The sequence below is a fragment of the Lynx canadensis genome, chromosome A1 (assembly GCF_007474595.2).
Source record: "Lynx canadensis isolate LIC74 chromosome A1, mLynCan4.pri.v2, whole genome shotgun sequence".
NCBI lineage: Eukaryota > Metazoa > Chordata > Mammalia > Carnivora > Felidae > Lynx > Lynx canadensis.
The window spans coordinates 5,190,061-5,218,019 of record NC_044303.2 but is presented as its reverse complement, the minus strand read 5'-3'; the positions used below and the strand labels follow the sequence as shown (position 1 = coordinate 5,218,019).

General features: G+C 42.7%; 1 protein-coding gene across 1 annotated transcript in view; it reads right to left on the bottom strand.

Annotated features, from left to right (window-relative positions):
• LOC115508933 (phospholipid-transporting ATPase IB) overlaps positions 1–27,959 on the bottom strand; it is a 599,908-nt gene that overhangs the window by 459,875 nt on the left and 112,074 nt on the right. The window lies entirely within an intron of this gene.

Here is a 27,959-nt window from a genome sequence, read left to right as displayed (position 1 = left end):
GTGATGCATGATAGTTCTTAACAGAAAGCCATCGATTCAATGCAGCAAGTTAATTCCATAAAGTATGCCCTGGGTACCAGGAAGGTATCCCTCTGGACACCTACCACAGGTGGGGGCTTTATTTTTGGTCAACCACACCTGAAAAATCTCCATTCCTATCACATCCTTTACTCACGCTTGCTTGGAATTGTTTTCCAGTTTTACTAAGAAATAATTGATATACATCACTGTATAACTTAAGGTGCACAGATGATGCTCTGATTTACATCTATCGTGAAGTGGTTAACACACCAGGTTCAGCCAACACCCATCTTCTCATACGGGCACAAGCGAATGTTAACTTTCATATCTATCATACAGCAGTGGTAGCTATCGTCATCATGTTGTATGTTACATTCCTTGTACTTGTTTATCTCCTAACTGGAAGTTTGGAACTTTTGGCCACCTTATCCAATTTCCTTCCTCCCACCCTCCACTTCTGGTAATTACAGGTTTCATCTCTTTCTAGGAGTTTGGGTTTGGATTCTTTAGATTCTACGTGTGAGATCATGCAGTATGTCCTCTTTTTCTGATTTACTTCACTTACTTCACGTGCCTTCGGGGTCTATCCACATCTCAAATGGTAGGGCTCCCTCATTTTCTGTGGCTGAGTAATATTCCACTTTATGTATATACCACAACTTCTTCATCCATTCACCCATCAACAGACAGGCTGTTTCCATGTCTTGACTAGTGTAAACAGTGCTGCTATATTGCCCAAAGTTGAACTGATGGGTCATAGGGTAGTTATATTTAATTTTGTGAGGAAACGCCATACTGTTTCCCCCAGTGGCTGCACCAGTTTATATCTCCACATCCATGCCAGCATTTGTTATCTTTTTTTGATGCTGGCTATCCAAATACATGTAACGTGACAGGTCCTTATGGTTTTAATTTGTATTTCTCTAATGACTAGCAATGCTGAGCATCTTTTCATGTGCCTATTGGCTTTTCGTCTATCTTCTTTGGATAAGTGTCTATTCAGGTCCTTTGCCCATTTTTTAACTGACATTTCTTTCCATCGAGTTGTAGGAGTCTTTTACATATATTATATACTAGGCCCCTTATCAGATATTTGGTTTGCGAATGCATTTGCCCCATTCCACAGATTCTCTTTTCACTTTATTGATGGTTTCTTTGGCTGGGCGGAAGCTTTTGACTTGGAGGTAGTCCCACTTGTTTTTTATTTTGTTGCTTGGGTTTCAGGGGTCACATCCAAAAAACCATCACCAAAACCCACGTCAACGAGCTTGTTTCTATGTTCTCCTGCAAGAGTTTCATGGCTTGCGGTCTTACGCTTAAGTCTTTACTTCGAGTTAATTTTTGTAAGTGGTGTAAGATGGGGGTCTAGTTTCATTCTTTTACATGCGAGTATCCAATTATCCCAGCACCTTATTGAAAAGATGGTCTCTTCTCCCTTGAGAATTCTTGGCTCCCTCTCCAAGTATCAGTGGACCATATATACTCGGGTTTATTTCTGGGCTCTTGATTCAGTTCTGTTGATCCATTTGTCTGTTTTTATGCCAAGACCATACTGTCGTGATGACTATGGCTTTAGAGTATAGCGTTAACTTAGGAAGTGTAATGCCTCTCACTGTGTTCTTCCTTCTCAGAATTTCTTTGGCTATTTAGGGTCTTTTGTGGTTCCGTATCATTTTAGCAGTGTTTTTTCCACTTCTGTAAAAAAATGCCACTAGATCTCGATAAATATTGTGTTGAATCTGTAGATGTTCCCATTTTTGTTTCCACCTGGGACATCCTGTCTCACCCAAATGGTCTCTCCATAACTAAACTGCCCTTCCCATCTTACCCCCTCAAACTTATATATGCCATTAAATTTGGTCAAATCACAGACTCTTTTTCCTCCAAGCCCACAGGATGGTGTTTGTCCCTACATTATATGGTCTCTGCTTTGCTTTGTATTATATTTATCCATCTCCAAAATAGATTCTGGGAACATTAAGATGCTTACTTCAACTTCATATGTTCCCACTACATAGCAGATAATCAATGAACAATTAAATAATCCAAAGGCATAAAGTGAGAAGCTGAAGGGGCCAAATGAACCAGATTTCCTTTGGCTGCTCAAAGGCTTACCAATAAGAAGTACCCGCTTGACTCCTAGTTTGCCTTCTGAAGACCTAATTCTGAGCCAACTCTTTTTTTTATTGTCATTTTAAAGTATTTCTTTAATTTAAACTTTAAGTTAGGGGATATACAGTGCAATATTGGTTTCAGAAGTAGAAAACTCAGTGATTCATCACTTATATAACACCCAGTGCTCATCACAAGTGCCCTCCATAATACCCATCACCAATCTAGCCCATCTCCTACCCACCTCCCTCCATCAACCCTGTCTGTTCTCCATCATGAAGAATCTTTTGTGGTTTGTTTCCCTTTCTTCTCTTTATCCCCCCCCCCCTTATATGTTCATCTGTTTCTTAAATTCCACCTAGGAGCAAAATCATATTTGTCTTTCTCTGACTTATTTCACTTCGCATTAATACATTCTAGCTCTATCCACGTCATCACAAATGGCAAGATTTCATTCTTTTTGATGGCTGAGTTATATTCCATGGTGTATGTGTGTGTATACATATATACCCCATCTGCTTTATCTATTCATCAGTCGATGGACATTTAGGCTCTCTCCATAGTTTGGCTATTGTTGCTAATGCTGCTATGAACACTGGGGTGCATATACCCCTTTGAATCTGTATTTTTGCATCCTTTGAGTAATACCTAACAGTGCAACTGCTGGATCACGAGGTAGTTCTATCTGAGCCAACTCTTAATTGAAATATATGATAGCAAGATTATCCAGCAGAACAACACAACACACAAATATACAACAAATCAGAAACACCAAAATAGAAGAGCAAATGCCTCAGGAGACAGAACACTAGGGGCATATATACTGCTATAAGTCCCAACAACAAAATAATAAAACCAGGCAACTCAAAAAATATAGCATCTTAAGGTCACTTGAGGAAACAGGAAACTGTCCCATGTACCATTTACTGCTACTGTCTCAGAAAAGATCATCCCCATGGTACATCAGCCTTGTGTTTCACAATACACACTGGAGTCATCCTCAGAGAATTATTTTTAGCCTTCATCTGCTTACAGTATTAAATATACATATAGACAATTACATGAAAACCACTTCTAAGACCGTTCAAACTTAAAGATTCTGACACTTGAAGGGATATCACTGAACTAGCTAGAAAATACGTTTGCATGGAGCCCCCATTCATTTATGTAGCCCGTTGGGGTATAAGACGTCACTGTAAAATTTTGCCAGACAGAACAAACTAGCTGCAATCAAGCTCATTAAAGAGTAGGGAAAATATATCAAGTTCACATACACGACAGTACATGCTGTATAAAGTTACGGTATAAAGTTCTCTTAACTACAGTTTAGAGGACAAATTCAAATGGAACATCACGTATTCCTTTATGGTGTACTGACCACTGAAACAAAGCAAACAACATTTATCATAAAGAAAACAGGAAAATTCATATACTTGAAGACGAAAAAGCATCTTATAAAGTAGTGTGACTATAAACTCCAGATTCCATCTGTATGGAACAGACACACTCACACTGACGGTACACGACCCTGTCTACGCGTGAACGTTTCCCAGTTCAGTAAGATACTAAGTGTGCATAAGAGGACCCGCCTGTCTCTGAAATGCCGTAAAGGTTTGGAGTAGACAGAGATCCCACTTATGTGAGAAAACCAAAGGTAAGATGTGGGAGGAAAACATACTAACTTTTATTCCAGTCAGACTAGAAAAGTGAGTCTAAGATATTTCCATACTGAAACAGAATAGTGTAATCAGTAATTCAGAGAAACCGACATGGGTCTAAGAGATGGCTACTGCGTAGCCTTAAAACAATTGTCTTGACAGACAACCCTGATGTGTCCTGGTACAGATTGAGAGACACACAACTACAGCCCGCTAAAGGCAAGCACCTCAAAATCCTTCCACCAGAAGAGTTTAGGGTAGTGCCTCCCCAACTTAAAGATGCATATAAATTGCTGGGGGACCTTGTTAAAATGGATTCGTTGGGGTTCTCCAGAGAAACAGAAGCAACAGAAGTGTATACACAGAGACAGGGAAAGAGAGATATTAAGGAACTCGCCCAATTGTGGAGGCTTGACAAGTCCAAAGTCTGCAGGGTGGACCAGCCGACCGGAGACCCAGGGGAAGATCTAACGTGCCCTTTCACGTCTGATGGCTGTCTGATGGCAGAATTCCTTCTCGTCCAGGAAAGGCAGACTTCGTTCTGTTCAGGCTTTCCACTAACTGCATGAGGCCACCCAAAGTAAAGGATCATCTGTATTCACAGTCTACCAATTTCAATGCTAATCTCATTCAAAAACACCTTCACAGAAACATCTACAATAATGTTTGACCAAACACCTGGGCACCACGGCCGGGTCAAGTTGCACGTAAAACTAACCAATACATGCACATTCTGTGGACCTGTGATTGGGCCTGTGATTCTGCATTGCCAACAAGTTCCCAGTGAGGTCAACGGTGCTGGTCCAAGGACCATACCCTGACCGGCAACCACCCTTGAACAGGTAGCTTTGCTCAAATCTCCTTTTTGAAGTCAGTCCAGGTGAACACTACAACACCTAACAAGAAAGAGAGACATCTACCATCCGATCCCCATACCAGGGTTAAGAACCATACACAGGGTGAAACGGGCCAATTAAGGAGGTTTCCAACAGAAGCGTCCGTTCACCCAGGTGAACGAGTCGGCCCCAAAAGATGCCCACTCAAACCACACGTCAGCACGCCTGCGGACACGGCTGTTCATGGCAAGGACGGGCACTGGCTCCAAGCACCCTAGGTAGTTAGCACATCGTAGAGCCTGGGGAATGGGGAGAAGTGACCAGGAGAAAACAGGCATTTCCTGTGGTTCACTCAGATTCCCTCTAAACATGTTAGAGCAGCGTCTTCCAAAATTGGGCGACGTGAGGAATGACCAGGGGCTCGTCAAACATCCATCCGACCTTCCTTCCACGGATATTCACTGAGCCCCATCCGGGTACTAGCACTGTGTCAGGCACCACAGGGAACCGACCGGTCAAAACTGCATACCCTCACGGGAATTACATTCTAGAGGAAAAAGGAGCTTGAAAACAAAACAGGACAGAATAGATGTGATAAACACCGTGGAGGAAAATCAATCGGGGAAGAGGGACACAGAGGTACGTGAGCGGGGCCTGGGGAAAGGGGCTTGATCCTCAACGGCAAGATCAGCACATGTTTCACCAAGAAGGTGAAGGCTGTGCTAAGCCCTGAGGGAGGTGAAGCAGCAGAAACATCCACGTGGGCACAGCAGGGAAGAGCGCCACAGAAGCAGGGAACAGCAAGGGCAAAGCAGGGAGTGTGAGCGCTCCCGTGGTTCCTTCCGAGGGAGAGGCAGGGAAGGGCCAACGTGGGCGGAACCTCGCGCAGAAGTACGGAGAGACCACTTGAGTCAGACACCGGCCTTTTCATCTCGAGAACCTGAGGTCTCTGGATTCCAAGAAGACAAGAGCTGACAACTGCAGCAACCTGCAAACCCCCTCCCCTGGGGAAACCTGGCTCAGCAGGGGTCACGTGTCTGGGGGGGGCACGCTCCCCTTGGGCACTCTTAGCACCTGCAGAGTATGGGAAACGACCCCTACAGGAAACAGGGCCTGGCAAATACGTGGGTCTGGAGCTACGCCGGCCACACATCACAAAGCATTCCAGAAGTCTCATCGCCTGAACTCAGCACAAAAAAACCAGACATGGGGCGCCTGGGTGGCTCAGTCGGTTAAGCGGCCGACTTCAGCTCAGGTCATGATCTCGTGGTCCGGGAGTTCGAGCCCCCGCGTCGGGCTCTGTGCTGACAGCTCAGAGCCTGGAGCCTGTTTCAGATTCTGTGTCTCCCTCTCTGTCTGACCCTCCCCCGTTCATGCTCTGTCTCTGTCTCAAAAATAAATAAACGTTAAAAAAAAAAAAAAAAAGAAAACCCAGACATGACGCTTGAGTTAGGATTTTCTGGCTGTGAGAAACACCAAAATTGACAACTGGTCTCTAAAGGCAAATCTAAAACGCAGTAACTAATCCAAGTGTAACTTCCCCCTAAAACGAGCCTCCAGAAACCCAGAAATTCAACTAGCTTAACACTCAACTTTGAAATGGGAGCAGTAAATCCCCCTTAGGTATACACACAGCCAAAAGGATGGACCAATGGACAGCAAAGCCTATGGCCCTCCCCACCTAGCATGGACTCCTGATGCTTTGCCAACCAACACCCCCCCCCCCCCCCAAATTATGTTCAGGAAATCCTCTCCAGTATAGAAATCCCTGCCGATAAACAGGGCTAGGACCACTTCACTAAAAACGTTCACGTCATCTTCCTGAACTGTTACAATTCCACCAGTTGCAAAGCTCATATGAGAACACTATTTTCAACACTTTTGAAAATCTCTATTTTCAACACTTTTCCTGTTTCTTCTTCCATAGCTGGGGAAAAAGTGCAAGATACTGCCTTATCTCATTGCCTGTTCCCAGAATGTAGTAATTGGACCTGGGCCAGTGGTATAAGTAACACACTTCTTCATAGCACTTTATGACGGCTGACATAGACCTTTTTAGCATGTTCTTTTCTGTAACACATAATGCATCATTCAATAAATGCCTCTAGACACAAAGCGCTTATTTCAATACTTCGATGAAAATGTGGCCAGGGGAGAAGAGAATGGAGACACAACAACATTTTGAGCACAAAGCACGCTGCCAGGCAAATCCTCGCCCATGGACAACTCTGAGATATGCAGTTCCAAATGCAAGACACTGGTTGCTTATAGCTACTATCTCCAGATGTAGCATCACTGAGAAGTAGGTTTGGTTCAATTGCTTTACCTGAAAACCTGCGAACTTTGAGATCAAATCAAAGGAAGGGGAGCTGGGAGACTCTCATTCAAAGCAAAGCGAAAAGGACCATCTTCAAGGAGATTCTATCTTGAATAAAAAGAAACACCAAATATTATGAAAATACCTGACCTCGACACCAACAGGTACAGGAGTCACAAACGAAGCCCAATCCTACTGCCACCCCAGGACCAGCAAAACAGGTCGAAGTGTGTTGCATGTAATTCTACCTTTGGCCCTGCACTCAGAATTCACGATGTTCTTTCCAAACCCAGGGAAATAAACCCAATCAAAAGGGATATTTAAGGCTGCTCTGGGGGCTGACATACTACAAGTCAAACAAGGTGTGACAGGACTCTGAAACAGAGTCATCAAAGTAGAAGCACCTAAAGCCTGCACAGGCTCCATGGAAGCAGGGGTATCGCTCGTTCCAGGAGGAGGTTAAAACTAGTCAAAAAAGGTCACTTCCCAAGTAGGCAGAGCCTAGGAACTCCAAAGATGAGCCAGGTCTACATGGGATCCTAGCCACGGATAAACAGGAAAATCAGCAGGAGGTGTGGTGAGGAGTACGCAGGGTTCACTAGTGTGGAATGCACAAAAAGTTCACCAAGGTCTGGATAATAAAGCAAAATCTGTCAGTCCTGTGTGCTACGAAGAGTCCAAGAAGTTTACGGATATCAAAACCCAAGGCGAGCGATATCATTTTTGTGACTCACACGTAACTGCAAACCTTCATTCAAATGTTTAAGTTTAACTCAAGCTTTTCTGCTAGGTTTTCTGCACTTTCTGGTATGCATGAGGAACCATGTATACAGCTCAACTTTTCATAAAGTGCACACACCCGTGTAGTTGCCTACCTGAAACTTCACAGAGACATGAGGAACATAGCGTTTTTTTAAAGCCCCACACATAAAGGCTCAATCCAAAAAGGACCTGGTTTCGGGGCACCTGGGTGGCTCAGTCGGTTGAGCATCCAACTTCAGCTCAGGTCATGATCTCACGGTTGGTGGGTTCGAGCCCTGCGTCGGGCTCTGTGCTGACAGCTCGGAGCCTGGAGCCTGCCTCAGATTCTGTGTCTCCTTCTCTCTCTGCCCCTCCCCAACTCGTGCTCTATGTCTCTCAAAAATAAACATTAAAAAAAAAAATGTTAAGGACCTGGTTTCTGACTCACAACTGTTAAATGGACACACACATTTATCATCCTCATCCACCCAGGCACCATAAATTAGAAAGGAATGTAAAAATATACAACCATGTTTTTCAAAATGAGAAATGGAATCATCAGCAGGGGAGATTTTTTTTTTTCCTAAAATAGACTCCTGTCTGCTTTTGGCGAGAAAGCTGGGCACGTGCCTCTAGGAGCCACAGCAAGGGAACACCTCCAGAGGGCAACACTGCTTGGGGAAAGGCCCTGGGCTGAGACAGAAGAACAGGTTCTACTTTGAGAACTATTTTCTGAGAAGATAAGTCAGTCCATTTTTTTTTTTTAATTTTTTTTTCAACGTTTATTTATTTTTGGGACAGAGAGAGACAGAGCATGAACGGGGGAGGGGCAGAGAGAGAGGGAGACACAGAATCAGAAACAGGCTCCAGGCTCCGAGCCATCAGCCCAGAGCCTGACGCGGGGCTCGAACTCACGGACCGCGAGATCGTGACCTGGCCGAAGTCAGACGCTTAACCGACTGCGCCACCCAGGCGCCCCAAGTCAGTCCATTTTTGAGAGAGTAATAATTCAGTTCTAGCAAGAGGGTCACTGCATTAGTCAGGATTCTCCAGAGAAACAGAACCAACAGGAGGTATATGGAGAGAGAGAGAGAGATTATAAATTGTTCACACGATTATAGATTCTGACAAGTCCCAAGACCCGCGGTCAGCAAGCTGGACATCCAGTAGTGGAACTCCAGTCTGAAGGCAGGAAAAAAAAAAAGACGCTGTCCCAGTTCAAAGGCTGTCAGGCAGGAGGGGCTCCCGCTTTACTCAGCCTTATGGCTCGATTTAGACCTTCAATTGATTGGATGAAGCCCACCCACACTGGGGAAGGCAATCTGCTTTACTGTATGATCCAAATGTTAATATAATCCAAAATCACCCTCACAGAAACACGCAGAATAATATTTGACCGAACATCTGGGCACTCCATGGCATATACATAAAATGAACCATCACCATTACTTATCAGGCAGGACAGAGACAGGCACACCCCAGTGTGTCAGAGGGGCCTGTGGACAAGGAGAGAGGGGTGTTAGCCTACAAAACACTGGAGGTTCAGGAGGTGGAGACACCAACAATGGAAAAAGAACTGAGGCAAGGGGGAAAGCAAGGGGAAACAGTTAAAGTCTCTACTCAGAGGAGCCAAGCCAGGAGATCAGGGTTAAGAATCTGGAGAAACTTCAGGAGATAAAACTATAAAGGGCTAAAAGCAAAGGCTTAAGAAAAGCAGCACTGTTCCTTTCTTGGAAGGCCCCTGCTTCTGGCGGCACAGAAACGTCACACAGCTAGACCCCTATACCCATGGCCGGAGAGCTAAAGATCATGCCCTAGGCAAACACTGAAACCTCACAGGAAGAGAAAAAAAAATCCTCCATATACTCAATGTTTCAAAGTCCTTCCTAAAGCAGAGCTTGCTATCTGACCCATGCTCATAAAGCACCACTCAGTTGTCTATGCTTTTTGGAAGATTACCAAGTATGTGTAGAAAGTTGCAATTATGAAAAAGACATTCAAAGATGAAAAGAGAAAAAGAAAAGATCTGAGAAAACACAATGTGGCAAACTTTAAGAAGAATACCTTTTTTTTTTTTTTTTGGTTTATTTATTTTTTGAGAGAGAGAGAGAGCAAGCAGGGGAGGAGCAAAGAGAGAAAGAGAATCCCACGCAGGCTCTGCACTGTCAGCACAGAACCCCACACGGGGCTCGCACTCATGAACCATGAGATCATGACCTGAGCTGAAATAGAGTCAGACGCTTACCCGACTGAGCCACCCAGGCACCCCAAGAGTACTTTTTAAAATGCTAACATCCTCAGAGTTGTAAGAAGAGAGTACATTCATCTAAAACCAGGGTAAGATGCTACTTTTTAAATGTAACAGAATGAAAGAGTTATTAGGAATTACAAGTATGACAGCCTAAGATAATCCAATCATAGAAGTGAAATATAAAAGTGAATATATATCAAATAGAAAAAAAGATGAAAATTAGAGACCTAAGATAACTGATGTGAGACTCAATATCCAACCATTATAAGCTCTACAAAAGTAAGACAAAGAGAACATTTTTTAAAAATATATACAAGAAAATTTCTCAGAATTCTAAGATATAAAGTTTTGGATTGAAAGGCTTCACTAAGTACCCAAAACGAGAGACCTATTCAAAAATCTGAAATTATAGAATACCAAATATCCTTTTATTAAAAACACAAGACTGTAAAAATAACTTATTTATAAAGGAGAAAAAATATCACATTGAATTTAACATAAATTCAGCTAGAGCAACACTTTAGATTTCTATACCTAGCCAAACTATCAGACACTCAAACTTACCTTTCATGTAAGCTTTCTTAGGAAACTGTTTACTGCAAAATGGGCTTAACAATATTAGGGATTAATCAATAAATAAAACAACACACTAACACACTATCAAAAAAAAAATAGGGAATTCAACTCAACAAAACATCAAGAAAGTTCTAAGATGATCATTTTACAATACATCCACACAACAGCCAGTTTACCTGAGAAAGATGTCTCTGGGGGGGAAAACAAATAGAACTGAGACACTATTCTGAGAGATCTTTTTTTCAATATATAGAGAGGTTGTATAATAGTGATCTGAAGGGACAAACAAGTATATGTAAAAAAAAAAAAAATGTAGTAGAAAAATGAGGAAGAAAAGGCAAGTTACACTAGGAAAAAAATAAACATGATATACTACATCAGTACTTGGCACCAAAGTCAGAAGTTAAATATTTATCTACAAGAGAATTCCAAAAGATTATTTCTAAACCTATTTAGAACTATTGTGGAAACAGAGGTGTCCCGCTCTTGGCTTAAAGCTCAGGTTGTGATCCTTGGGTCATGGGATTGAGCCTTGCGTCAGGCTCCAGGCTGAGCATGGAGCCTGCTTGGGATTCTTGCTCTCTTCCTTTGCCCCTCTCCCACTCACATGCTATCTCTCTCAAAAAAATAAAAAAAGAAAAGAAATATAGAGGCACCTGGGTGATTCAGTCAGTTAAGCGGCTGACTTCGGCTCAGGTCATGATCTCACAGTTTGTGAGTTCGAGCCCCACGTCGAGCCCTGTGCTGACAGCTCAGAGCCTGGAGCCTGCTTTGGATTCTGTGTCTCCCTCTCTCTCTGCCCCATCCCTGCTTGTGCTCTGTCTCTCAAAAATGAACGTTAAAAAAACCTTTTTTAATAAACATAAAAAATAAATATGGTGGAAACCACAAAAGAGTTAAAAGCAGAAGGAGTTCAAAGTGGTTGCCTTTGGTGGAACAGAACCAGAATGGGAGAGATGGGGAGGAAGACTATTGATTTTCATGGTAAGCTTCCACACCTATTTCAACTTTTAACAACTCATGTGTTACTACTTTAATAATAACTTAATATTTTAAATAAAGGTTAGTAGTATCCAGACTTAATTGTCAAGGGACCATCAGTTCTTTTATTTTTGGCTAATTTTAGAAATGGCATACATAAGAAGCTGTTTATCAGAACATGAAATTAGGTTAAAGACCTAATTCATTCTTACACTGCTTCCCACCACAAAATGTTGTAGGAACCACTCATATCTGATGTTATTCCCTACGGCCCCTTCCTTCCGCCAGCAACAACCCGGCCCGAGGCTATGGACAGAAGGAAGGAAATTCTAATCTACCCTACTTGAATCTAACAAGAAACAAACACCAGTGCAACACTCAGAGCATAAAACTTTTATATAGTCATTCCTTTGGGAAGAGCAGTCTGGCTTTCAGCACAGGAGTCTTTATCCTGTAACTCAGCCCACAGGAAAAATGAGAGTAAAGTTCCTCCCCCTTAAACAGAAATCACTTTATGGCGAAGAGTATTAGTTTAAGTTCTCTCGCTTCTTTTAATCCCCTGCCAAATTCCTAGAACATCTTTCTTTCTTCTTTTCATCAAACCACATCCTTCTCCGCTTCTGAGCCAACAGCCCAAGGGGTCATCTTCTCTAGCAAGCTTTTCCCTATTCATGTCTACCCAATACACAGTCTGTAATATATGCATTTCATCACTCAGTGTGCATGCATGCGAGAAAGCGTGGGGTGGGGGGTGGGAGGCAGGAAGAGAAAGTAATTTCTTTTCCTCTAACACACCCAGAGCTCTGGAAAGCCCTATCAATATTTATTCTCTTCACCACCTTTACGGGCTTTGCAGGCAGAGCTCACTGCATACCTAGACTGACAGCACAGTGCCCCCTGCTGGTCAGCAATGTTCTCTGCAATGAAAACAGGAGCCACACGTCAGAGCCAGAGGAAAACCAAGATCCTCAGGAATTTTCTAAGGCAAACTGTCAGAAAAACAATGTTTAAAGAAGAACTTTAAAGCTGCTTTTTAAGTTTAATAATTGGTCCTTGTATATTCACTCATGGAGATTTAATATAAAAACACAATGTATTGTAGTTCATTCCTAGGTAATCCTAAAAGGTTTTCTCATCCTTTCATTTAGTGTACTCATATACCCACAGCTAGGTCCAGACTTGTGGGGTCTGGATATAATTTGGGTACAATATACATACAACTTGGGGAATCCCGCTTTAATACAAAATAAAAAAAACAACAATACTTATCTAGAATGATGGGGGAGAATCACAACATAATTCATAAAACCTGAAATATACTGCATTGCAACTTTCAGAAAATACAGTATTTTTATTAACTGTCTAGTATTCTACAATACTTCTTCCCTAGGATTCTTTTATTTCATTTGCTGAGATCACTTCTTACCGGACAATTCTGTAACAGTTTTCATAAAAGACAATTCACTCTTTCCTGTAATAATGGTTAAGAAGTTACTGTTCACTGAAATTTTGATATTTCTTTCACTTCACAATTCATGAACAGCAGTAATCTCGTGAAATGTTTGATTGTTTGTCAAATTCAGAGAAACTTCTGTCAAATTTCTTTTATGAATGAAACTTAAAATCTGGAAGAAATTCCTACAGACTAGCTTCTGGCCCCATGCCTTTCAAACACCGTCCCTCCAATATGACCCACACACTTCTAACCCTACACTGTCCTCCCACAACCCTAAGCAAGGTGCTGGCAACAGAAGCATCTCTGATCCTTACTCCTATACTGGGACATAGTTAATAATTTAGTCGCCAAAGGGACTGCACGCCACGTAAATAGATCTCTAAACCCACACAAGATGTTATTTCCTAATTTTCCTTATCCAGATCCCTACAATGCCACTCCAATGCCATCAAACAGAAGAGGAAGTGTGATAAAGGGGTGAAGTCCAACTGAAAAGAGACCCTCGTCTTACCCAATCCAGGTTCAATCTACTGCTTATACAAAAATCAGTGGCCATGTAAATAAACGTGTGGGTGGCTCCCTCCCAGGGCCTGAGAATGAGCAAATACCCTGAACCTTAAGCTCCATTAGTGCCAAGTCAATCTGCCTCTGTGGATACACACATAACCCAATACATATACATAAACCATCTATATATGGTTATTTTAATAACCTGTATACCCGTCCATAATTTTAAAGTGTATAAAACCATACACAGACAGGGACACGTGTTCATACATATATGGTTGCCATGTTCCACAAAAATGGGACAATATGCCATTTTCTGAATTTTGCTTTTCTCAACACTGCAAAATCCTTGCAAGTCAAGGGCACAGCTCTAATTCATTTTTAACGACGATATAAGATCCTTCCATTGACTTATTCATCCTATGGTGAGAATTTACTTTATTTCCAGACTTGTACACCCTAAAACAGGTCATGGTAAATAGCCATGTGTGCAGATCCGTGATTGCCGGTGAGTTTAGTTCTAGGAGATAGATTACCTTAAGTGGAATTAAGATTCTAAGGATCATGTAACTTTTAAAATTATTAACTAAAGCCCATACTTTAGATTTCTTCAGCTGCTACCTAATGTCCTTTTTCTGTTCCAAAAGGATCATAAATTTTTTATTTTAATAGATGGCAAATTATTTCCCAAAAGAATTGTAGAAGTTCCCATTTCTACCAGCTATATACAGGAGTATTCTTTATCTTCATATCCCTGCCAATAACAGGTATTGTCATTTTACAGTACTCAGTCTTCTGCCAAATAATACATATTGCCAAATTAATTTGCAGTTCCTCAATTACAACAAAGTTGAGCGTATTTTCATACATTTGCACGCCACATGGCTTTGGTCCATTATCACTTCCTCATACACTTTGCCTATTTTCCTATTAGTTTGGTGTCTGTCTGTAATAATTCTTGGTTGTAGCTAATTATTAACTCTATAAAATGCATTTCTAGACCACTCGTTTGTATAGTGAATTTTTTAATGGGCTGACTTACAAAAGGGTTTTAGACAATGCATATGTCCCCCCAAAATTTACAGCACCTTGGTTTGGTATTAAATTTTTCTCCATCCTTCCATTATAGAAATGTAGTCTCCAAGATTCTCTTTATACAGATATTTTTTAAGTTTATTTTGAGAGGGGGAGACAGAGAGACAGAGAGAGAGAATGAGAGAGAGAATCCCAAGTGGGCTCCACATTCTCAGCATGCAACCCAACGTGGGGCTCAGTGAACTGTGAGATCATGACCTGAGTCAAAGTCAAGAGTAAGATACTTAACCAACTGAGCCATCCAAGTGCCCCTCTTTATACAGATCTTCAATATCAGTCTTTAATTTTTGCAATCAGAATTTATTCTTACTGATACGGGAAGGAGCTCAATTTTGTCTTTACCCTGACAGACAGGCATATTATTTCAAAAATGATACCAGCATAATTATCTATTCCACCTAATAGAAATACCACTTTGTAACACATTGGCACGTTTTTTAGCGCCACGATATCTTCATCAATTCCCATACCGTTTTGATTGACAGTAGGTTTGTATATGTCCTGACATTTGGTAAGGTAACTAACTCCTACCTTGATATTCTTTTCCCAAATTGTCTTGTTCTCCCTGGGAAATTCACACCACAAATAGAAATGCTAAAAAACCTAAGTTTCCCTGTTTTTAAAAAAATGGTTATTGCAGATTTGAACATGATTACTGGATGAAATAATACAGAACAAGTGGTTCCCTTTAAGGACCTCTAATGATTTTTCTTCGAGCCATATACATACACGCCTTATGCTGTGGTACAAATTCTCAGATGAGTGTCTGGTGTTTTGATCTGTGTAAGTCATCATTTTAGGGAAATACACCTGCACTTTTCTACAGTTTTTGGCATGATTAGTAATTCCAATTAGTAGCCCCAGTCATGTTTTGATAAATAAGGTCTAGTTTGAGGAATGGACATTATTATGGGCTACTGGCAAAGCGGTCACATGACTGCGGTCATAACACAAAAAGTCAATCTAAGACCGATCCACAGTATCTATTCAATATGGTGGCCAATTTCTCAATCTTGCAAATTTTCAAGTGAAAAGCACATTAGACGCCATTACCGAGAAAATCCTTTTTACTGAAAGCCAAGGAGAATGGAAGGACTACTGCCAAAAACCGAGTTTTTGAAAGGCAAACGTGAATGCATGCAAGCTCTTAGAAAAGAAGCAGATGCTCTGGTTGAAACAAAAAATATTCGTAATTAGGAACTGAATTCTGCTCCCTATAAACAGAAATTCACCTAGTCACCGCAGCCGCCTGGGGGAGAGAGGCGATTTTCCTCTCAGAACGCAAGTCCCAGAGGCAGGCAGTCCGGCACTAACACAGCAGCTCCACAAATGTCCATATCCTGGGTGTCCTCACATCCTGCCACACTATTGTCACAAAAAAGCGGCTCCCCCTTCAGATGCCTGGCTGCGTTCCAGGAGGAGAAAGCCTGTGTGCCTCTATCACAAAGTGATCTATCTGTCCCTGGATGCCCTCCGTGCATGTCTAACTGGCCAGACCCACATCTCACGACCATTCCTGCTCCCAAGTACTTGGGACAAAAGTGGTGGGTGGCACCCGTCTTAATGCCATTCTCTGAGATAAGCAAATGACTGAGACATGTCTTGGCCTCCTGGTGTGATCCATGGTAGGTTGGGCAGGTGGCACATAGCCCCAGGGAGTCAGCATGGACTGAGGTTGGGATTGAACACAGACAGTTCCACATATCGATCAAATTCGAAAAGGGTGGAAATATCAGCGGTTTGTGTTCGGGGCATGACAAAAATCACATCTGTTAAATCATCCGTACGATGAGATCAGGGGTGAAAAGATGTCAGAGCCCCTCAAAAGGGCACTGAACTGGAGCACAAGCCAACATTCAGCGATGAAATCAGGAAAGACTCTGGACAGCAGAATTAGGTATTATCCACGATAAACACAAATCAGAATTTAAGCAAAGCTAAAAGCAATGGTCCTTTATATTGAAAAGTAATCAAGTATTTGTTAGATCTAGTTTCCTCTGAATAATAAAAGAGAAAAAGGCACAGGCAGGGAATGTGGAAAGCTGGTTTCGAATCCCAGCTCCAGCTTGTAGAAGCCACTTAACCTTTCTACTTAAGGGAAGTCTTAAGGGAAGACTTTTTTCCTTTCTAGGTCACAGGTCTTAGGTATGGCTAAACGGGGCGCCTGGGTGGCTCAGCCGGTTGAGCATCCGACTTCGGCTCACATCATGATCTCACAACTTTTGAGTTCGAGCCCCGAGTCGGGCTCTGTGCCGACAGCTCGGAGCCTGAAGCCTGCTTCGGATTCTGTCTCCCTCTCTCTGCTCCTCCCCCCACTCGCGCAGTCTCTGTCTCCCAAAAAATTAAACGTTGGAAAAAAAAAAAAAAACAAAACAGAGAGGTATGGCTAGCTTATAATTCTACGGCAAGAAGGAATACCTGTACGGAAGAAAGATAAGAGAATGCCTGATATGAATAACAATATCTTATTGTTATATAACATATAATGTTACATAATGGCAACAGTTCTGAAAGGGAAATAAATGGACAGGCTCTCATCATCAACAAGGTTCAGCACAACTAAGGAGCTAAGAGCCAGGAAAGCATATATTATAAAGTATCTCTAGGTTGGATTTACTGAAAGCCAAGAAAAATGAAGAGTTGAGAGCGAACTAAAATAAAAAGGATAAGTAGTCCTAGTGGGTTGTATTTTAAGAAGTCTCTGAGGTTAATGCACGATTCCACATGTGAAAGGGTCTTTGACCCGCGTTACCAGCTGTACGATGCAAAAGGGTTTTACAATTCAGACTTTGTAACTAACTAAACTCCAGACTCTAAGCTTAAGGGATGGAAACCAAGGGGGAAAACAATGGTCTTATAAAGAAAAATGAATCAAGGGGGTGTTTGTGGTTTTGATAAAAGAAACTGAAAGAAAGAGGAAAACACGTATGCCAGTAGGTCTCTTAAAATAGAGATAAAGATCCAGGCCAGCCACGTCCACTGATAAGAAAATAGCTGTGACCAAAAAAAAAAAAAAAAAAAAAAAAAAAGAGAGAGAGAGAGAAGGAGGGAGGGAGGGAAGGAGAGAGAGAGACCTTGCTAACAAACCTAAAGAAAATAAGTCTTATTATCTGCAAGCCTGAGACTAGGGGCCAAAGCAGATAGTCTCACACACACTCAATCCAATCACCTTAAAACTGAGACACAGTTTTAAGCTTAAATTTAAGACAACTATTCTTGGTGAAGGGACTGCCATGGGGATAGTACCCTACATAGGGGAAGATACAGCAGAAGTTCCCTTAGTAACTGTCAATCCTCATCAACAGCGTGATCCTGAGAACACAGGGCAAAGTTAGCAGCCTCAGATGGCCTCGCACCGGCCGACCCAAGCAAAGGTTTTAGAAGGAATGAGAAGGGGAGTGTTGGCTGTAAGTGGCCTTTCCCATCACATTACACAGTGACAGTCTGAATGGCACATATTCTTTCTAAAAGGGAAAGGAAAATAAAATTTGCTCTTAGTGAATAATCCCTCATAACTACAACTCCAAAAAAAAAACAAAAAACAAAAAACCCTATGGAATAGACAACAGATGAAGAAGAATTTTAAACTAGGGTACCAATTCAGTCGTGCCCTTTCAAAATCCTATACCAACTTTTGAAAAATTCTACGAATGGTGAATCCTCATACCTTTCATATACACAACATTGAATACCGACAATATTCAGTCCAAAACCTGACGATGCGGGAGGTGGTGGGACACGCAAAAAAACACCACTGAAAAATATTCCGTTGGCATGAAGTACAGGAAAGTGACTGCAAATCCCCGATCGGATGTTTCTAACATGCTTTCAAGCACATAACATACCTGGGTGCTCTATGGAGTCTCTTAGAGCACGATGGATTCACGATCTCGATATCCTATCTGAGAAGGTTTCTTAAAAGATCTACACGCTATGTCTGGCCCTGAGCTGTTCTGTTGGGCCCAGGATGCACAGACCTGCTCATCTTCATGCCAGTATTTATCGAATGCCAACGACAAACTCATAGCTACATGGCACCCTAAACTAGTTAAGTATTCAGACTCCATCCATGTGGTTTGGTTTTGTTTTTTTTTTTTAACCCGAGGTCTTCAATTTTCTTCAAAATTCACTGGGGGACCATCCATTTCAGCATTGTAGGGTAGATGGCAAGCATTCAAATTCTGAAAGACCCACAAGAGAAGGAATCCAGAGCGTCTAAGTATTTTTCTCACATCTTATTGCTTCCAAGAGGAAGTTATTTCTTTCTGTGGAGCAAATGAGGTCTTGTTCTGGCCCCCTGTGAAAATAGATGCTTGGTTCTTATGGATTTGGGTCCAATGGTCCCAAGAGAGAATTGATGCTCAGTATTTCGCCCAAAGAACAAACGTCCACTTCAGGACAACTCTTAAAACTGGAAAGCTCTTTGCAAATACTATTTCACAGCTCATTTGTTATCCCCATGCTGACCTCCCTCTCCATCCTTACACCTGGGAAGATTGTTTCCCTCTGTATTCAGCCCCCCTGGGGGCTATCCCACTTGGATATATCACCAGTTTGACCTCAACCAGTACCCAGTTCTGGAGATGCTACCCAGAGCAACCAGGAAATGTCTGGTTGAACTGTCCCTAAGTTGTCACACCAGTCTGGGGAAGTGTCTTAGTTACACAATCTGTTTCAACTGTACAATCAAAGGTGGGGGGGTGAAGCTAGATGGCATCTTATACCTCTCTAGCCCCGGTATCAGAACACAGACCCACACTTGTCACCCGACGTCACAACCCTGCTTGGACATCTGAGACAGTATGTTCACCTGCCAAGGCAGCCCAGAGCCCTCACCTCTGAAAGCGTGGTCAGATGTTCCCTGAGTGTTCTCTTCTCCAAACTAATAAACTAAAACTTCCCCACTCAGGTTCCTCAACAATGCCCCCTCATTTTTTTTTAATGTTTATTTATTTTTGAGAGAGAGAGGGAACGAGCATGTGCATGAGCAGGACAGGGGCAGAGAGGGGGACAGAAGATCCAAAGCGGGCTCTGTGCTGACAGCAGACAGCCCCACACGGGGCTCAAACTCACAAACCGCGGGATCGTGACCTGAGCAGAGGTCGGACACTTAACCCACTGAGCCACCCAGGTGCCCCAACAATGCCTCTTTAAATGGAATGGCAAAACAATACCCACGAAACACTATATCTACACCGTCATACTTAACACGAGGCTGGTCTAGAGACAGGTAGTCTACACTGTGGCAGACAGGCAATTACACAGTGCAGTGATAGGTACCACAGCCCCAACAAGCATATAACACAACACAGACATGGACGAAGTGACACCTGAGCCCAGAGGGCACGCGGAAATGGGTTAGTCAGTGTTTCAGGCAGAGGAAGTCGCGGCTCTTGAGTTTGACCATTCTCTTCTGAACGTAACAGTTACTGCTGGCAGCTTAATTCATCCTTTATCACCACCACCACCACCCCCCTCCAAAAATGGCAGAGGGAGGATTCAAACCCAGATCTGCTAAACCCCAGACTCTAAATTCCTTTTGATGGGTTCCAATCCCATTTGAGACTAGCCAGTAACAGAGCCCCTCACCAGAAAATGAGCATATGCCCATCTGCAGCATTCCAGGCTTCGATATTTCATAGGACTTCCGTTTTGCCAGTAACATTACAATGACATTACAACGAAGCTCCCAGCCTGAAGCCTCTTCTGGATAAATTAATATAGCCAAATGCCCCCCCTTGTTTCTTTTTTTTTTTTTTTTCCACTCCCAAGGCCATCATAGCCTATTGGAAACCCTCATCAGCTCACGCCTGCTAATTAGCACCCCGGAATTTATCCCATACAGGGGCACCTGACTCCTTTCTGACATACTGGCTACTTTCACATTCAAAAACCCCCACGATCCAAATAACCACTAGTATTTGGAAATGAGTAAAGTGCTTTGCTTTTGAACAGTAGTGTCAGGAGGCCAAGTGAGGGGCATGGGGTCTGGCCTCACACTGCTGATAAACTCCTTCTTCGTTTAGTCCCTGCGGCCGTTTCCAACTTTCCACTTTCTCTCCAGCTGCTTCTGGAGGGGGTGCTTTTCCCGTATTCTGCCCCCCCCCCCCCCCCCCCCCCCCAGTCTGCGTCCTCTCTCCACCTGCAAAAGCGGCTCCCTAACCTCCGTTGCCTCTCTCTCCCCCGGTTCACCTCTCCCCGCCACGTACCTGCTGAATTCTGTGGTTCAGGTTGTGCGGATTGTTGTGTTAGTCCTCCGATCAGTTTTCTAGGCGTGTAGGATGGTTCGATGTGGGTCTGGCTGTATTTCATGGACGCCAGACACACAAAGCTTCCATCTGTTCCACCATCTTGGCTCCTCCTCCGCGCTGCTGATAAACTCCTAATGCTCCCCAGCCGCGAACTAAAAAGGGTCCAACACCCTGCATCCAGGCACGTCTTCCCACCACTGCTCACCATGCGCATTTCTCTTCCCTTCTCCTGTAATCACACTTCCCTCTGAAACCCTTGGCTCTCCCAACCATCCTTCAGGACCTCTCCTCAGAGCCCAGGGGGGGAAAAGCAACCCCTTCCCTCAAGTCTGAGGAAGTTCAGCTCACCCCTGGGCCTTGTGTTTTGCTCCAGTACAAGCTATTCAATGTCTGTGGATTCGGTCTCACTTCGATTGCAGATAACTGAAGGCTTCCCGTCACGTTTGAACTACGGTTTCTTATTTTCTGTATTCCTGATGTCCTGGCATCTAAGGCATCACCGATCACGGAAGACTTCCCCTCTCAGAGGTAGCTGTGTTAGCTCCCTGCCATAGCTATCACATCCCTCCTTCTCTCCAGAGGTAGCAAGCAGCTTTCCCAGGACCACATCCTGCTTATGCAAACCAACCAACCAGAAGCCCCCACCCGCCAACCGCTTGCTTCACTGAGCTCTCACACATCACACCTGCCCTGGTGTCGTCCCAGAGTCAGACACCGGGCAACCAGGGGCAGTCCCATGTCCCAGAGCTGCTGAGATCGTTCAAACTATCCCAGCCGAAATCTGCGTATCATGCCTCGTCTCACCTTACCACAGTAACAGCCATTGCCCATGCCTTCCCCTCACCCCCCTCGGTCACAAGAATGACACGGTGTTTCCCTAGGTGGCCCTGCATGGCATGTCCTGCCTCCTGCTTCTAGGGAAGTGTGAGTACAAGCTTCTTCCTTCTGACATCATTTCTGCGTCTGCCTTATCCTACCTGATTAAAGCAAATCCTGGGTATGTGTTAAAACACATCAACTGTGTCGCCTTTTTTAAGTTTACTTATTTATTTTGAGAGAGAACGTGCTCACGCAAGCAGGGGAGGGGCAGAGAAAGAGGAAGTGAGAGTCCCAAGCAGGCTCCACGCTATGAACACACAGCCCGACACAGGGCTTGAACCCACAAACCACAAACCACAAGACATGACCTGAGCCAAAACCAAGAGTCGGATGCTAAGCCAATTGAGCCTTACCATTATGCTGCTTTTCAGGACTCCCCCTTCCTACCCAAACACACAACTAAAAGTGTCAGGGTAGGAGTCGAATAGGTCAAAGGAATACAAACACGGATAGAGGCAAATAAACTTGAACGTTTAAGTTTCAGATGTGAATACCTAAAGCATACAAGTCAAAAACTGCATGTGGAATTTATCTAGGCCTCAGAAGAATCAAAATATAAACATTTCAATCCAATTGGGCCTCAAGTATCACGTATTACTCTCACAGTCTATTTCCACTTTAATTCTACTTTAGCTCGCTTCTCCAGAGTTGCACGAACCCTCCACAGAAACAGCCTCACGGACTTGATCCGAGCACACAGTGTAACACCAAGGACTTTGAGCTTGAGTAAGTCATTTAAATCTCTTTGACAAGCTTAAAAGTGTTTTTTAAATGAGACAAAGCTTCTATGCATGTCCTCTCCTATCACACCTCAGTATTTCAATTAAACCTTCAGAAGAGCTCTATCATATGGAGTTCACTTCACTTCTCCAGGGGAACAAGGGCCGTGGACACTCTCTTTGGTAAGTTTTAGTAACTTGTGTGGCAGCTCGTTCACTACCCTGAGCCTTCTTTCCAAGTTCAGGGAAAAGGGAATTTTTACCATACAGAAGGGGACAGTATTTTGGGGAGTATTTAAAAGGAAGGCTTTGCGAGGAAATAATTTACTCTTCCCCACTAGGATGCATATCCTTGGTGAACTGTGGGACGGTCACATTAGGGAGTCTGGGCTATCCCGCCCTCGGACCATGGGGGTGAGAACACATCGCTGTGAACAGCTGGGGCAACTCTGAAGGTGATGGTGGCTCCCCAGCTCTCGCCAGCTGCTCTCACTAGGCTCAGCCACTCCATTTTCTGCTCCTGTTCTCTGCCCAGGATCCTCCCCGCCGCTCTTCTCTAAGTGGCCGGCTCCTTCCCTGCCCCATATCTTGACCCATGTATCACCTCCAGAGAGATATCTGGCTGATCTTCCCCCACACCACCCTGACTGTTCCCTACATTCCCTTATTTTCTTGCTTGCCCTTGATACAATCTGAAGTTTACAATTTACTGTATCTTCCTAACTAAATCAAGACACTCAAGTGTTCAACAAATATTAAATGAAAGAATACACTGGAGAGAAGAATGGGTACTTTTTAGGCACAGTGAGAAAAGAGCTACATAGTTCCTCAATGATGGAAGACCGTGCCCATAGGAGGAATTATTGCCATCCAATTTAGTCGTTAACATCTGCCAAGCAATTAACTTTTGGAACAAATCTGTTCACTGGGCACTGACTTATAAAAGTGGAAACACTCTCTAAGAAGGTACTGCACTTACCTGGGATCACATAGCTAGTCAATAGCTAAGCCAAGACTCAAGTCAAGTATGTTTAGTTGCAAATCTCCTATTCCGAAACATTACACGGATATAATTAAGAACTGGGAACTACATCTGTAGTAGGGTCAAAAACCTACAACTTCATAACCCATTTCTAAAGTCCATATTCTTTTGGGATCCCCCCCCCCCATATTGTAATACACTAGGCTACCAAGACTTCCCCAAATGTTATAGACACTATTCAGTGCCACGATACCACCTTGTTTCATTCAGGCTGCTGTAACAACAACAACAACAAAATCACAAACTGGGTGGCTTATCAACAGCAGAAATTTATTTCTCAGTTTTGAAAGCTCACAGATTCGTTGTCTGATGAGAGCTAGATTCCTAGTTCATAGACAGCTGTCTTCCAGCTTTGTCCTCACAGGGTAAAAGGAATTGGGAGCTCTCTGGGGTCACTTTTATCAAAGGGCACTAATCCCTAAAGCCCTCATGACCTCAGCACCTCCCAAAGTCCCCACCTCCAAATACCACCACATTGGGAATTAGGTCTCAACATATAAATGTTGAGGGAAACAAACATTCAGTCTATGCCAGTCACTATAAGAGGATCTGTATGTTTCTATCTAGTTGGCCTGAATAATATCACCTCCTTAGGCTCAACAGGGGGTGATAATTAGCATGGGGATGAACCACGGGGAATGGATCTTGGGGGACATTTATCCCCTCCCACGTAGCACTATTTTATTGTCAAAAGTAAAAGATCTCAGTTTGATTTTCCTTAGGCAAAGTGTCAATGTCCTCATGTTCTGATTTGAACAAAATATCAGTATGACCCACATGTGAATTACCTCTGGATGTAGGACTCCGTATCATTCCAGTAATGGATGTAGCATCGTGGCTAAAAGCATGAGCTCTGCAGCCAGACTGCTAGGTTTGCTACGAAGGAAAGCTTAATACAGGAGCCCAAAAGATGCCATTTGGGCATATAGATTATTTTGAGCTGAAAGCAATCAAGACCTAGCACTCAAGAAGAACCTCCCTCTCTCCCTTAACTACCTAAAAGAATTTAAATAGGGAGCCTGGCTCAGAGAGCGAGTTATTACCAGAGATAACTTTTATCTGAATGACCTATGTGCACAGCAGGGCAAACGTCTAATGACCAAACATCTGCTCCTATTGTCTTGTGGATCACCCTCCTCCCCTTTGAGTCCCCTACCCTCTATCCCATTCCTTAGCTTATGACGGCATATAAAGCTTCAATTGCCTGACTTACACTGGAGTCCCATATTTTTATGGGTCTCCCTTAAGCACAAAACTAATTGTTTTCCTGTTAACCTAATTATGTCCACTTAATTAGACCAAAGAATCTAGAAGGTAGAAGGAAAAATGTTCCTCCCCAACACTCTAAGAATCCTGGGCCAGTTATTTTAACACTCTGTGCCTAAGTTTCAGCCACCGTAAAATAGCAGAGTTCAATACTGGGTCAACAGAAATCGTGTTCGGCATGCAGGAAGTTCTCAACAAATGTTAGCTCTTACAAATAGTAGTTCTTATCTATTCTCCAAAACCTCTCCCTTCAAATTTGTACTTCAACACACCTGCAGGGGAAGCAAAAACCTTTTGAAACTAGCTGCATCCTACTTCCGAGCTTGGCTAAAGTATAGTGTTAACAAAGGCAGCGTTATCCACACGGCCAATCCTACAACCAAAAAGGAAAGTTTTTATAGAGAAGTCTAACTGTCCGACACACCATCAGTGCAAGAAAAAAAGCCGAGCCCATGCCTGAGAGACTGAATCTGCAGCATTATTTGAGAATGTGACTACCAGAAACAGCTCTGCCTGTGCAGAAAAAGAACAGTTTGTGAGAAGGATGCTTGTTGAAGGAATGGAGTCCTTTTACAAACTACAAAGCTTCCCGATTTCTCTGTTAGGAGAAATTTTAAAGATAAAATGTCAAATTCTATTAATGAAGGTCTGCCATCTAAAATTCCCATCAGGCACACAAATGCTAATGCTACATTTGCTGACCTCCTAGACTCTTCTCACTTACACCCATCATCTGTTTCTCTCTCCTACCATGCAAGTTCCAACCTATTGACCTTTGGATCCCCAATGCAGAGCACATGTCTGGCCACAGTGGGCACCCAAAATGGTCAACTTGCTTTCAGTGTGTGCCTCCATGCATGTGGGTATATAGCTTATAAGTCAGGTAAGATGGGCAACAATTATGATGAACAAATACCAGAGAATGAAATTTTATTTTTACACCCCTATCTTCAATGGGGAAAGTAGGCCACGAGAAAACAATGGTCTAAATTATAGATATTAGCTTTCATTGGCTGAACCAACCCACCAATTCTCTCGTTAAAGGAAAAATATAAAATCAAAAATATTCCTAAGATTTTATCCGAAAAAAAAAAAAAAAAACTTTATCCTCCCCTTAAATCCAAAAAGAACTTAATTCAATTTTCATTCAGCTGTTCAAACTTATTCCCCCTAGTCAGAAGTTTAGTAGGCAATGATTAGTCTTAAAACTAACCATTATTTTGAATAACTAAACCAAACCTGAAAAATAGTAACTTTAGTTACTCTATGTAACTCAGTCTAAATGGGCATTACATTGATGTGTGAAACCTATAATCTTCACAAGAAATAAAAGCTCGTTCAGTGTCTTTAATATCACACAATGTTCCCTCCATCTTTTTCTGATATTAAGGGCCTGCCTGGGACTTAAAAGAATTTCTCAAAGCAGGCAATTAATCTGTGTTGATTTATCTCTAAAATCTAACAAAAGCTGACCCTTCAGCTTCAGACTTGCCTATGGTTTTCCATGGCTTGCTTGTCCTGAATCGCAATTCCCTTATTCCCAAATAAACTCATTTGCTAACAACTATTTTGTTCTTAAGATAGAAACATTTCTCAAAACTGGAGTTCAAAGGGCTGTTAGCATTCCTAGCACATGGTAACCGCAAGCCTCATCACCTCCCATTTTAGCGATAACAAGGCCAACATTGACTGAAAATCCCAAGTGTCCCAGGCACTGTTCCCTGTGCATATCTGTGTGTGTGCTTTTTTTGCCTCATGTATTTAGTCTTCAAAAGTCCCAGGAAACAATCAGCAAAACTAAAAGACAACCGACAGAATGGGAGAAGATATTCACAAACGACATATCAGATAAAGGGTTAGTATCCAAAATCTATAAAGAACTTCTCAAACTCAACACCCAAAAAATAATCCAGTGAAGAAATGGGCAAAAGACAGGAATAGACACTTCTCCAAAGAAGACATCCAGATGGCCAACAAGAAAAAATGCTCATCATCATTCATCATCAGGGAAATACAAATCAAAACCACAATGAGATACCACCTCACACCTGTCAGAATGGCTCACATTAACAACCCAGGCAACAACAGATGTTGTCGAGGATGCAGGGAAAGAGGATCTCTTTTGCCCTGCTGGTGGGAATGCAAACTGGCGCAGCCACTCCAAAACAGTATGGAGGGTCCTCAAAAAATTAAAAATAGAGCTACCCTATGACCCAGTAATTGGACTACTAGGTATTTATCCAAGGGATACAGGGATGCCGTTTCGAAGGGGCAAATGACCCCAATGTTTACAGCAGCACTATCAACAGTAGCCAAAGTATGGGGGCGCCTGGGTGGTTCAGTTGGTTAAGTGTCCGACTTCGGCTCAGTTCATGATCTCGCAGTTCGTGGGTTCCAGCCCCGTATCGGGGTCCGTGCTGAACAGTTGCTCAGAGCCTGGGGCCTGCTGTGAATTTTGTGTCTCCTTCTCTCTCTGCCCCTCCTTCGCTCATGCTCTGTCTCACTGTCTCTCAAAAATAAATAAATGTAAAAAAAAATTTTTTAATAAAAAAAAAAAATAGCCAAAGTATGGAAAGAGCCCCAATGCCCATCGATGGATGAATGGATAAAGAAGATGTGGTGTATATATACACAATGGAGTATTACTCGGCAATCAAAAAGAATGAAATCCTGCCATTTGCAACTACACGGATGGAACTAGAGGGTCTTATGTTAAGTGAAATTAGTCAGAAAGACAAAAATCACACGACTTCACTCAGATGAGGACCTTAAGACCCAGAAGAGATGAACACAAGGGAAGGGAAGCAAAATAATATAAAAACAGGGAGGGGGACAAAACAGACTCATAAATATGGAGAATAAACTGAGGGTTACGGGAGGGGTTGTGAGAGGGGGGCTGGGCTAAATGGGGAAGGGGCACTAAGGAATCTACTCCTGAAATCATTGTTGCACTATATGCTAACTAACTTGGATGTAAATAAATAAATAAATAAATAAATAAATAAATAAATAAATAAAATCCCTTCACGGGTGGGATCAGCTTCATTTTCTCTAGTGAGTAAGCTGAGGTCCATTTAGATTAAGTTGCTTTTTTTTTTCCCCCAAATTTAACTAAAAACTGTTCCTGTCGGGAGCTAACATTTGAACAAGGAGCTAACCAATATAATGAACAAAATATTTTCTTCATTTTCATGCAGGTTTCATGCAGGGCTTTGAAAGGAGTCAGAATCGATAGAAAACCTCTTCATTTG